Source organism: Orussus abietinus, unplaced genomic scaffold (genome assembly GCF_000612105.2).
Source record: "Orussus abietinus isolate OABI.00-Male unplaced genomic scaffold, Oabi_2.0 scaffold129, whole genome shotgun sequence".
Classification (NCBI taxonomy): Eukaryota; Metazoa; Arthropoda; class Insecta; order Hymenoptera; family Orussidae; genus Orussus; species Orussus abietinus.
This window is the reverse complement of record NW_019394293.1, coordinates 135,485-148,074: the sequence shown is the minus strand read 5'-3', so window position 1 is coordinate 148,074 and position 12,590 is coordinate 135,485. Positions and strand designations below refer to the sequence as shown.

The 12,590-nt window shown below is 42.2% G+C and overlaps 1 protein-coding gene across 2 annotated transcripts in view; it reads right to left on the bottom strand.

Moving 5' to 3' along the window:
* LOC105699069 overlaps positions 1 to 8,584 on the bottom strand; it is a 38,580-nt gene extending 29,996 nt beyond the window's left edge. The window contains exons 1-2 of one of the 2 annotated variants that reach the window (XM_023435011.1): positions 8,450 to 8,584; positions 7,409 to 7,603 (exon numbers count right to left, since the gene is read on the bottom strand). The gene's annotated coding sequence lies outside the window, so the exon portion shown is untranslated. Of the gene's footprint in view, positions 1 to 7,408; positions 8,059 to 8,449 lie in introns of those variants that run through there. The other variant, XM_023435012.1, reaches the window with a different exon arrangement.
* Between the last annotated feature and the right edge of the window lie 4,006 nt (positions 8,585 to 12,590).

Here is a 12,590-nt window from a genome sequence, read left to right as displayed (position 1 = left end):
ACAAGTACTTTTTCAGGGAAAATAAACAAGAGAATCGGAGATGCAAATGCTACTCGTTACCGTTGCAGGGTAATTAGGGGAAATTGTAAAAACCGACGATAATTATACGGTATTGCTATTTCTTTTCCTCCTTCCTTTTGATTTACTCGAAATCGTCCATTTCATGTTATGTAGGTATGTAATAAATATTGCACTATTATTTACTCGGAGTAAACGGTCTTTATCTTTTGGTCTACGCATTCAGGGCTATGGGAAGGAGCGATAAGACGAAATTGCGAGGGTTACAGGAGAGAACCCTGCAGATTGCTCGGTTTATGCTTCCAAGGCACTCAGCAATTGGTTACGCCAAAATCGAGCTTGGCCAGCACTTTAAGTGCAAGCTCCACCGTCTGCATTAAGTGATGCACTTGACATAACCTCATCCCTATAACCCCGAAAATTGTCATTCAAAAATTATCCTTAAATCCCACCATACACCTTACTGAATAACTAGTCTTATATCTAACAAATAGTTCAATCCAAATTGCTCAAAGCGTCTCGTCATTCCTAATATAAATACGAAATAATAGTTATAAAAATAATATACAACGAATTCTTCATTTTTCCTCCAACTAACCAGCAGATACTAAATAATGTCGAATACCGCCTTTTAAATAATTCTACCAGTTACAGTAAAGCTGTACACGTGAAATTATTTCGTTCGATGACTGTCACTATACTTTAGCGTCTAGATTATCAATTAATATCGTTAAATTAATGCAGCCCGAAAATGGAAGCTGCACAATATGCAGCAAGGGGTGCAAAATACGCGCGACCATGGGAGCTTTTCGGCAAAGCTCCACATACGTGGATTTCCTCGGAGGCCCCGGAAGCTCATCGGCAAGCGATATTCAATTTGAGGAAGTCCCACGGCCCCAAGAAAGCTCTTCGAGAGGGGAATTGTATTCAAATGTGAGGTGACACGTGTTCAACTACCTCGGAATCGTTCCCGCCGTTGTGCTCGAGTTTTATACGGGGATTTTTCGGCCTCGATACGATCTCGCAAATATCCCCATAAGTCGTCCATAAATACCCGCTTTTCAAAGAGGGAGAAACGTCGAATATCGCTTATTCCATTGACAAAGCGACAATGAATTGAATTTCGAAAATGAATTTACGCAGTGAAACGAGAAAATTATGCGAACGAGGGCAGCAATTAGCGGACAATGAATAATACATTACTCTGGTGCTGTGCGACACAAGATTAGCCCAAAGTTGTGCAATATCAAGAATGAGCTTAATTGGGAAGAAAATTTATCAGGAGATTTGCGAGATAAGTTCTTTCCCTAGGGGGAAACTTGGGGGTGTCAGCAGGTTACGCAGAAAATATAAATTCTCCACCTTCCTTTTTTTTGTTTAACAAATTTTTCCGGAAAAATCGGTCTTTCCCTTTCCCTCGTTTTTCCCCCAGGTTTACTCGACTGCTGGTACAGGATTCGAGCCCCTCTCTGATCTTTTTTCGTATTTACGTTTGCTTGTGGTAATATTTACCGGGAAATGATCCGGCCCAGGTCGAGGGATGCATCGGATTCTCACCGTCCTGGGGATTTTCCCCCAGATCCCCGAAATTCTCCCGTCGACTTGACACAGAGAAGTTCATTAACGCTTCATTATGCCGTCAAATTGCTACGTAGGAAGAATCAATAAATAAACGGGCGTAGGAAGCAGCAACCCCTTTTTTTGCTCTTGGTTATGGAAAATAAATTTACCCCGTAAGATACGACCTCAAATGACACGATAATGTTTAAATAAAAAAAAAAAAATCCCTCTACTTTCGAATTTAATCTCGACCGTGAAACACCTTTAATTTCTATTCTGATAGACGAGTTTTCCCAAGACATTAGAGACCAATTCTTTGTGATTCGGAATATTGGGTTAACAATTATAAATGTCTTTTTATAATATAGGGTGTGCTAATACATGTTATTTACATACGGTCCTATTATTTGCGGGGAGTGGTTAAGCTTTAAGCAACAGTGTCTCAATGATATCAAAAAGAAATGCGATTATAAATGTATTTTTTCTTTTTTTTTTATAAAATAGGGTGTGCTAATAATAGGCTGTTTCCAATGGTTTTATTATTTGCAGGGATCAGTGGCCGAGCTCCTCGCAACAATGTCGTAACAATGTCCCCGAGAAACAATTACCCCCGGCCATTATCCTGTTCCTGAAACCAGGTTAGGGTACAAAGGTCCTTTTGTACCCAATCGGATCCGTTTCTCGATCGATTCAATCGGCCACGAAGAGACAGGAAGAGAAAGGGGGAGGCAGGGGGGCAGAGATTCGGTATCCCGTAAATATATATACCGGAGAGGTTCGAATATTAAAGTCCTCTTTTCATCTAGGAAACGTGAAAGCTCCTTTCCTCGAACTCTTTGCCGGTCCTTTGTCAACTCTAGCATTGTGCCTATGCGGTCCATTAAGCTTTCAAAGCTCGACGCGAGAAGAGGGGTCATACCGAGGTGCAACCTTATTAGGAGGACAACTCTAGATAAATCGAGTCGATCGAGTCCAATAGACGCGACTCTCGGAAAAAGAAAACCCTTTCAAAGAAAAAAAAGAAAAAAAGCGAAAAGGAAAAAATCGCATGGCCCCCAGCGCGTTGGAACGACTATTTCCGCTCGTCAAAGGGAATTATTATTAATTATTTTTTTCATAACAAGTACATTTCTCTTTCGCGTAATTATTTTTATCTCTCACTTGAGAATCATTTCATTTCACGTTAAATGCCAATAATCGAGAGAGTGACAATAATGGTTAGGGAAAATTCTGCAAATATTTAGATACGGAGATCAATGTAAATAGTGATTTATTGTAAAAAGGAAGAAAGGAAAAAAGCGTAAGAAGTCGGACTGATGAGAAAAAAAGTTTTTCCTGGAGTCACCGGGATTCGATCCTGCGCCGTTCCGATCGAAGAGAGTTTTCCTCCCGGGAGGGTCATCGCGCTTTTCCATCCGACCTTAAATCTCCCTCCCTTCGAACTTCCGTTCCTCTTCTATTCTTCCGCGGTTCTAATGTGTCGGTATAAATCGGATGGCGGATGGTTCCCCGATACGAGGACAAAGCCGGAAAATCGCCATTCTCCTTCCCTGACATTAGCCTGACATTTTGGGGCCAAGGAACGGGGGATAGAGAGAGGAGCTCGGAGGAAGATCGAAGATCGATTGTTTAAGCTTCGAACTGCCGGGTGGATGGTTAAAAACGCCAGAGGTGGTTCTCTTTTTATTACAAAGGAGGAAATAAAAAAGAAGGAAGTAAAAATTAAAGACAATGGAGCCGCTGAACGTGGCCCATCGAAGTCGGCTCGTTGGAAGTGATCAAGGGTCGCGCGGAATTAGAAAAGGAGAGAAAGGAAGAATCGAAAGAGATACCGGGAAAGTCGCAGAGCTCGCTTTTCCTTGGTCGAAAAAGGGCCGAGGGATTCCCGCGAGCCGTAAAATGCCAGGTGGACATTTTCCAGGCCCCAGAGAATCCTTCGTCTGATGTGAAAGCTCCCAACTCGCGTAGCCGTTTAGCGAGAAAAGTGCTTTCAGGCTCGCAAGGGAGGCCTTTGCCCCGATGAAGTCCTAAAACTGTAAGAGAAGACTGTCGGCCATTTTTTACACTCCGGGAAGGAGTGTTCTGGCGGCCATTTTTATTTTTTAAACCCCCGTGAAAAATAAACGCGCGTCCTTTTGAGTAGGATGGACGCCGCTCCGGTGGAGCTCGTGTGCGTAAAAAATTCAGAGAGAACAGGAAATGTCGGGGAAAAAGTGTCGAGAAATCGCGAAGTGCAGCCAACTTCAGGGACTCTCCCTTGAATTTTCTATGCGAACTCGATCGGACGAGCACTTCTCGTATCGGGGGGGAAAAAAAAAGAAAACGCGGCAATCATGAATTTCCCCTCGATATCGCCGTTTCGCGTCGTCGATTGTTGATTGTTAACCCGCGTCATCGATATTCCACAGATATTCAATACGTCATTCAGACATGACTTTTCAAACAGCACTCGTAGACATAATTCCCGCTTGCAAAATTCCACCAAATTGACCTTATTACGGAAATATAACATAATGATATAACCGGTACAAATATCATATTCGATATCATATTCGGTCGGTGGGGGAATTCAAATTTTGTTACTCGGAGCGAGATTGCCTGGAGGGATTGTTATTAACTTCATTGTTTAGACACTTTTTCGGAAAATGTTTCCAGGCATGGCAGGTTTCGGTAATTCTAGACATTCACGGTAGAAATTTTAATGGCCTCTTGACATTCGATAAACAATCGGAGCCATGGATGAAAAATTCGTGTAATGTTTCAGTATTGAAGAGGGCAATTTTAACGAGTCCCCGATACTTGGCAAACAATCAGAGTAATGAAAAATGACGAGGAAAGGTCGGTTCGATCGACATATGTCCTGGGGATGTATTGATAGGAACATCGTTTTCCCATCAGCGATCCCACCCTTCGATTTACTATATTTAGTTCACATTCGATATTACTAGAGAAAATTCTCCACCTTTACCTATTCACGAGGGAGAATTTTATTTTCGAGCTTTCGCCATTTAGCGAGATATTCGATAAACGGTCGAACTAACCTAAAAGGATGAGGAAAAGTTGCTTCGATTGCCATTAGCCGTATGTCCCAGCAGTTTATTGAAGGGAACATCGCTTTCCCATCAGCAGTCCCCCATTCGATGTTCCGCATCTATCTCATATTCAATTTCCTCAGATACAAAAAAAAAGAATCCTCTAATTTTATTTACTTATAAGGGCAATATTTTATGCATCCTTACAATCTGATAAACGATCACATAACGTAGAAGAGCGAGAAAATTCCTGACTCTAATCTCGCATCCTGGCAGTATATTTAAGGATTCATTGTTTTCTATAAACAATTCCACTTTTTAATTTCCCATTTTCAGTCAACACTTGGCTACTAAGAGCGCCTGGAGGCGCCCGACGTTAGGTCGAATATTGCCTGCACGGTCACACGAACTTCGCCCATATGTCGAAATGGCTCCGTGTTCAAAGGGTTAATATTAGAAGGTAGAAGGAAAAGTCTCTATTTTTATTCACTCCCACGTTTCCTTAAGCGAATCGAACTGACATAAAGGGACGAGGAAATGCCAGTTCGATTGACATCGGTCGCATATCCCGGAAGTGTATTGAAGGGAACATCGCTTTCACGTGGAACGTTATTAGATGGGCTCGCAATCCATCCTTTGGTTTCCCAATGCGCGCTCGAATATACGAATGTTCTCCGATCCCTCCATTTCCTATTTGTACCCGACTTTAATTCTTGAACCGATCTTCTCTCGTATTACCCGGAGCGCTGCCAGGGCAGGAATTCGATTTCCCGGGGAATATCTCGCGGCATCTCGAAATCCGAGGTCGAGATTGCACTTTTTCGACAAAACCATCCCGCAATTTATCGCCTCGAGCATTCGATCTGTTAACGAGTCGAGGAACTTTGGAAACTCCGAATAGAAGCCTCGAAGGCGATGCCTAATTTATGGACTTTCTTCCTAAACGGAGAAAAGTGAGAAAACTAAAGTAACGTGGATTATCGCGCTCGTTAGCTTCGCCATTATACATGTATACGATAACCCTTGTTAAATACACACGTATCTACTTAAAATTATGCACACGTGTTGCGAGACGTGGACACTAATGGCGTTATTTCGTGTAATATACGGCCCTTTGTTGGTCGGTTTTTCCCTCTTCATTGTTAGCCTGGGAACAACAGCTGGTAGATTAATTATTCTACCGATGTGGTTGTAATTTTTCTCCTCTTATTAATAAAAAAAAAATTACGTACAAAGTGCCGCTCGTATATTTTGAGAAATTTCGGAATCTCGTTAAGTAGATATAAGGTAATAAATAAATGACATAGAAATAACCAGTAATTAAAAAGGGGTTAATATGTGTTATCGTCATTTTGTCAAGAGGAACTGTCTCAAGATGTGTCGCTTGTACGTACACGGTGGCTTTGTTTTATGCCCTTCAGAGTAAATAAATCTTAAACATTGTTAAGTGTCCCGATATATTGACACGAAAAATGCGGTTTATTATTATTAAATGCCCCGAGTACATTAATGTAAGGGACTCGAGCGTTGCAAAATTGCAAGGTAAGTTTATGCCGAGGAGAGGACCCAGAAAATCTTACCCGGAATAACAAATTGTTTAGAGAATGTCACTTTGACGCCTTAGAGAGCTTACGGTGGTGTACAGAATAGCCCCATAAATCGTGATAACTGTAAAGCCTGAAGTGCCCGAATTGGAAACCCCGTAGATGTTCACCATGGGGTGGAAGATTTTATATTGGCAAACCCTGTTTACGCGGATGGTTTTACCGAAACTCGTTTTCTCCCCTAGTCGGGCCTTAATATCGCGAAAAATGGTTCTCAAGCCATTACGGGGGACCATATTTCAGGATCGCGTAGAAGCGATCCGAAATCCGGCGGGAAATTTAAACGTCCCTCCGAGAGGCGAGAACAATTAAAAGTCTAACACAGAGCAATCGGCGTTTTACGGAAAAGCAGGGCAAGTTTAAAAGTTTCGAGGACACTCGAATGCCCAACCTGAACCGCACAGATTTCAAAATTCACCCTCAATCGGAAGTTTCCTCGAGTTACTCCCGTAAGCTCTGCAAAACGAAGAGAAAATCCGCTCCATTTTCTTTTCATCTCGACATTTACTCGGCGCCCTTTTTTATCCTATATCATGTTGCGATCCTCATCGTTCCTCCACCATTTTCATAATATACCCCGTTACTACAATTTTAATCAAAATGGGAACCAAAATCGGAAACAGCACTCGAAATGAAAATCCGCCTCATAAAGTCGGCTTTTCATCTCCACATTTACTCGGTGTCGTTTTTTATCCTATATCATGTTGCGATCCTCATCGTCCCTTCGCCATTTTCATAATACACCCCGTTGAGATGATTTTAATAAAGATGGGTACCGAAACCGGAAACATCGCGACTCGAAATGAAAATTCGACGTATATCTACAAAGTGAATATGTACTAAAATCCTCAAAGGAAACAAAAACGACGAGAAAATAAATCGATGTATCGCAATGCGCTTTTCTTAAGACACGTACAATTGGGTATACTTGATCGAATACCAGTATACAGAACGTTTCGAAATTTAGTACATACTATATATTTCAAGTAGACATTTTTTTACAGTGCATGTCCCTAAGGATATAACCTCGCTGTTTCGATTTTTAATCGCATAACAATTGTCTGAGATGATTTCTCCTATTATTAACACTATATATTATGGGTTTCAGGATTTCTTAAGGACGACCTCCGGCTCGGTTTAATCCTGGAATTGAATAATATTGAGTTTATTCATTACTTAAGTAAATTGACTTACCGGATGACCAGTTAGTCGTGGGTGATTTTCTCGGCGCCAATTTCGAAGTCCTCTTCGTCTTCCGCGGTCTTCCTTTTTCTTCTTGATAATCACCTCACGAGAGTCGCATTTTTTATCCTTGCACTGATTTTATCCCCGATGGGGATGTTTTTTACCTTTCGGCTAATCCACGTCGTGTCGGAGATACGTCACGTGCTGAAGGGTTGACGATTTCATGTTCGTTACTCAATTATTTCGGGAACGACAGGAACGCGGTTTCCATGTCTCGAATCTAACGAATTAACGTCGGTTTTTCGCCAACTCTCGACAAAATCGCCACCGAGACCGATGATCGATCGTCGCGCTTTCGAGGGGAACTTTAAATTAATTAAATACCGCGGATATTTATATGGATATAAATCCAACGAGGTTCCCATTCTCCTGGCCAACTTCTAAAGTTCATTTCCCAGCAATCTTTCGCTTGTCTACTTCCTTGAAAATAATGAAAAAAAAAGAAAACAACGTACACTCTTCATCATTACATTCGAAAAGGAGAGAAAATCGAAAATGAAATACCTACAATTACCTCGTTACACTCATTGTGAACGTAACCTAAAATAAGAAAATTACACTTTACGATACTACCTCTGAAAGGAATAATAAAAACGAGAAAATATTACCTGTTATTATTCTACTTATTATCGGTACCGTCTTTTTATACCCTTTCCTAACGTAACCTGAGATGGAAGATCTGCACTTTCCGACAGCCCATAAAAAATAAAAACGAGAAAGAAATGCCTGCAATTACTCGACTTATTATCGGTATTATCTTTTTACAGTCTGCGAACGTAACCTGGGGTGTGTCTGGGGGTGTGCCCCTCCATGGGGGGGGCGATAACACCCCGTAAACTTCCCCTCGAAAGAATCGCGAGTTATCACCAACGCGATACTGGCTGTTCGCCAGGCGTCCCGGTGTTATCGGGTCATCCAGTTTCGATAACAGTGAAATGCGACGAGAAGAAAGGAAAACCCGAGAAATCCCGACGATACGAATGTCTTTACATTTTCGTCTTTGCCTACCAGCTCGTCGATTTGGAATTACTATCGAAACGTGTCCTTTCGCTTTCGATTTCGCTACGATCGAGTATCCTTAACGAGGTGATCGAGGAAGTGGCGATTTCGACGGGTTGAGTTCACTTTCGGAGAACTTGTGCGTGGGGCGCTCGTCGGGAGCGGAGGGCGCGAAGCACATCTGACACCCTCGGCGGCTCTCGGCCGACTGACCGACAAGCGCGGCCGACGGACGCTGCGCGCTCCCATGTGCGCGAACGTCACGGCGGACTCGCAACGGATTCGCTTAACGACTTACCTGTATTTTGAATTTGATCGAACAATTTCAATTGCGAAGGAGATTAAAGGACACATTTAGGTCGTTTAAAAATTTCCTTTATTCGCCCATCTCGATCACCCACTTCAAGGATGAACCGTGAAAATTTCAAAGGGAAATTCGGAAGGTATTTTATGTGTCATGAAATATTTGAAAGGTTCTAAATAATTTTTCAACCGTCATCGACTACTCGATGTACCTAAAGGGGTTAATTCAGTAATTCTCTCGCTTTAAATCACGTAACAATAAAATAACATACGTTTTGTCGTTATTATTTGCAGTTTTTAGAGAAGGCCGATGTAATAGCGGATTAAGGATGCTTTGAGGTTCTACATCGTGAATTTTGTTTAGTTTAGTAGTTACGCCTCCCGAAGATTCCTTGGCCGAAGTATTATTCGAGGGAATTATACTTGGCATCGTGCCAGAACCAAGTCCGACTTTATCGACTCAAGACGCATAAATTTCCAGCGATGGAATAACAATGCGGCATGGAATCCAAGAGTGAGAAATCAATTACGCTAAACCCGTCCGAGCTGCACCGATCGATGAGGGATTGAATCCTCGTTTATCTCTTAATTATAACACGTCTGTATATACGAGTCTCAGTGACTTATAAACGAATCTTAAATCGCGATAAAAAATATCATTACTGACAAATCTGTGTTATCTATAGAATTTAGGTTCCACTATTGTGAACCGTTGATAACGACTCACCTGTATGCCATTAGTCATTCCTGTGCTGTGTCCCTATTATTAATAAAAAAAAAAAAAATGAATAAATAAATGTTAAATGACTTTAATATAAGTCAGGGAAATTCCGGAGAGGGAAAACGTTAATAAAATAAGAGGAATGGCACCGCGGCCGCGGCATGCATACGGAAACCTCGCGCGTTTTATTTTAGGCCCGATTCTTTGTTTCGTCGCTTCTGTCGCACTTCCGGTTTCCCACGGGCTTTTTACCACGGGGAAGCCCGAGTCCCAAGAGTCCGTGGACGCTTTTAGGAGAGGTCGCGGAGTCGACGTTTTTAAAAGGCGGTTCCGAGCGCGAGGGCAGACACTCGTACAGAAAGCGAGCGAGAGCTTAAAGAGTAAATCGGACAAGGAGGGAAGACATGTAAAAGTCAACACGCGTCCCGTAGAATTGCCGAGACTTTCCGCTGGAGTGCCCGTAAATACGGGAGTCGGAGCGGTCACGTGACCCCCGGCAGTGCCACCTCGGCTTTTGCGTCGACGTTTGCTCGCTCCCTGAGATACCTTTTAATTTTATCGTTTCACCATTAAATTCCAGGGACGTGATAGGAACGAAGTGCCGGTCGCGTTTTCGCCGACAGTCGGTTTTAGATCCTCTCGAGGAATTTAAGGATTTTCGGGAAAACCAACATGGCCGCCTTGGAGCCGAACCTCGAACGCGGCTCTACCGTGGGGATTTTCTCGCTCGTAAAGCCGAGCGATTTTACGACGTTAGCGGAAAGCCGGGCCGATTTCCCGCTCGATTCTGTGCCTTCGGATTTTCACCGGCTCGGAAAAGCTCCGAGCCAACGAGGTTAGGATCGTGCGCTTTCGGCCGATTTCGCCTGGCGGGCAAATCGCGCGGAAACCACTCGATTCGATTTAAACGCCCGTAATAGCGGTCTGACATCGTTCCCGAAACGAGCGCAACCTAACCTCGCAAATCGTCCGCAAACTGTACGCACGCCCCGAAGAAGAAAGTAACGGAAACTTCGAGTGGAAAAAAAATACCTCTTTTATAGGCGATTAACTCTCGACTGATAAGATGACGGCCGCGTTGACCCAATTCGATAAGTCTTCGAATATTCCAGGAAGGATATTACGCTATCCAAATTTTAAATCAATATTGTTCATGAACGCCTTCGCCGATTACGGTGATTTTCGTCTCAAATGAATTTAAAAAAGTGTACAAAGCCTTTCTTGTACATATTACCACTTACACGTATATGGAATTATATATGTATGTAGACTACATTTCATGTACAGTTTTCGGGTAATCCCTTGAATTTCGAATTCATGATATTACACGTGCTCGATTCGATATAATCGATCTTTCGGATAATTCGTTTCGGCAAAATCGACGTTTCGCGGTAATAATTCCCTTGGATTGCTTTGTGGGCCTTGTCATGGGAGAAGTGGAATTGAAATTTGGTAACTGACCAGCGGCGTTTCGGCCGATAATTCCGGAAGGATTTTGATAATTTAGCGCTATATCCACGTACGGTGTGTACGCGTCAGGATTAATTAGACTGCACCTGTGAGCTGTATTGTGCCGCCGTTTGCACCGTGACAATCTGCCCAGCCTAACCTACCCTAACCTCACTTTCGTGTGTGCGTGGAAGCGACAGCAGACGCATCTGATAAGCCGAAATCAGCACATTCGAGTGAGCCTAATCTGCGAAAAAATTGAATCCCTAATGATTTTTCCCGAGATTACTGAATCTTTCGCGATGTTACTTACTCGTAAAACCTATTAACTCAATTTTACAGGTTTCATTAATAATTCTATTAATAGGGTGTAAAATTAAGTGGCATATTTCTGTACCATATTTCCGGAGCGCAATTAATTGGACTCCTTGCATAACCCAGATACTAATTTTGAAAAAAGATTAATGGTCGATGCACCCCCGACGTAACGAGGTGGTCGATCCATTATGCAGTAATTGCATTAATAATCAGTTTAACGTCAGTCTGCGAAGTCGAGTACGGCGCACATCGCTCCGCAGATGGAGACGCGAGAGGACGCCAAATTGTCGGTAATATCTGAATATTAAGACACTTTTGAGGGGAGGTCATTCTAACACTACAAATTCCCAGCATCAGAGCTGCGCTGTTATATTTTCTGTAATATTTTTGGTAGATGTATTTTTAATATTCCATTTTTTTAGTCGCATTATGGAGCGATCTTGGGTGCTCAGATATGAATTTTAAAATGGCCGCATATGTGCGTTCAACTAGCAGAGCTGCTTTGTATATCTGCGAGGTGCCTGTATTCAGAGCTCGGTATTACCACAGGTCGATTATGAATTTACATGCGCACATTGTGTGCTCTTCATGTAACAACGTCTTGGTACATGTTCAGGCGGTCTTGTAAGTACACATATGCGATTATCGCAGGGGTGCAAACGAGCGTGTACATTTATCTCGCGATTCTTTGAGGGTCAGAGAGACATTTTTTTTTTTATACCTCCTATCGGAGACGTGTCATAAAATGGATAGACTGCCATTGTAGAACATTTCAACGTAAAACTTATAATTTATAAACGAATGTATTAATATTAACATATTCATAAATTATAATCACATGAAACACATTTTTAGAAGATTTCAGATTGCGAGGTAGGTTCGGTTCAAGAAATCGTTTTGATTTCTTTCCGTATTTTCGGCGTTCCAAAAATTCCTGTCAGCGAGTTTATTTTTAATCTACTTAAAACAGAACCGGCAGTTTATACAAGGATGATGTATGCCTCTCTTCCAGGACAAATACTCGAAATAGTGAGCCGTGGAGAAAGAAATCAGGTCGAGAGGGGTTTCGTCATCGAGCTTGCTGATGTGTTCCTCCTCCTGAAATTCAGTAGATCAGAAATTTGCTCGGTAAACTCATCGGATTTGTTTCATGGGAATAAAAGACTTTCTATAATTACTACATGTACATACGCATTAATTATACATACACGCGCCTCGTTTAGGTATATCGACCTATCGGGAAATAAGAAAGTGAAAAGTGCCGATTCGAAAGAAAAATCGAAAATTTTCAACACACCCGACTTCCTTGAATCCAAAAACCGGGAAAATATGTTTTATTAC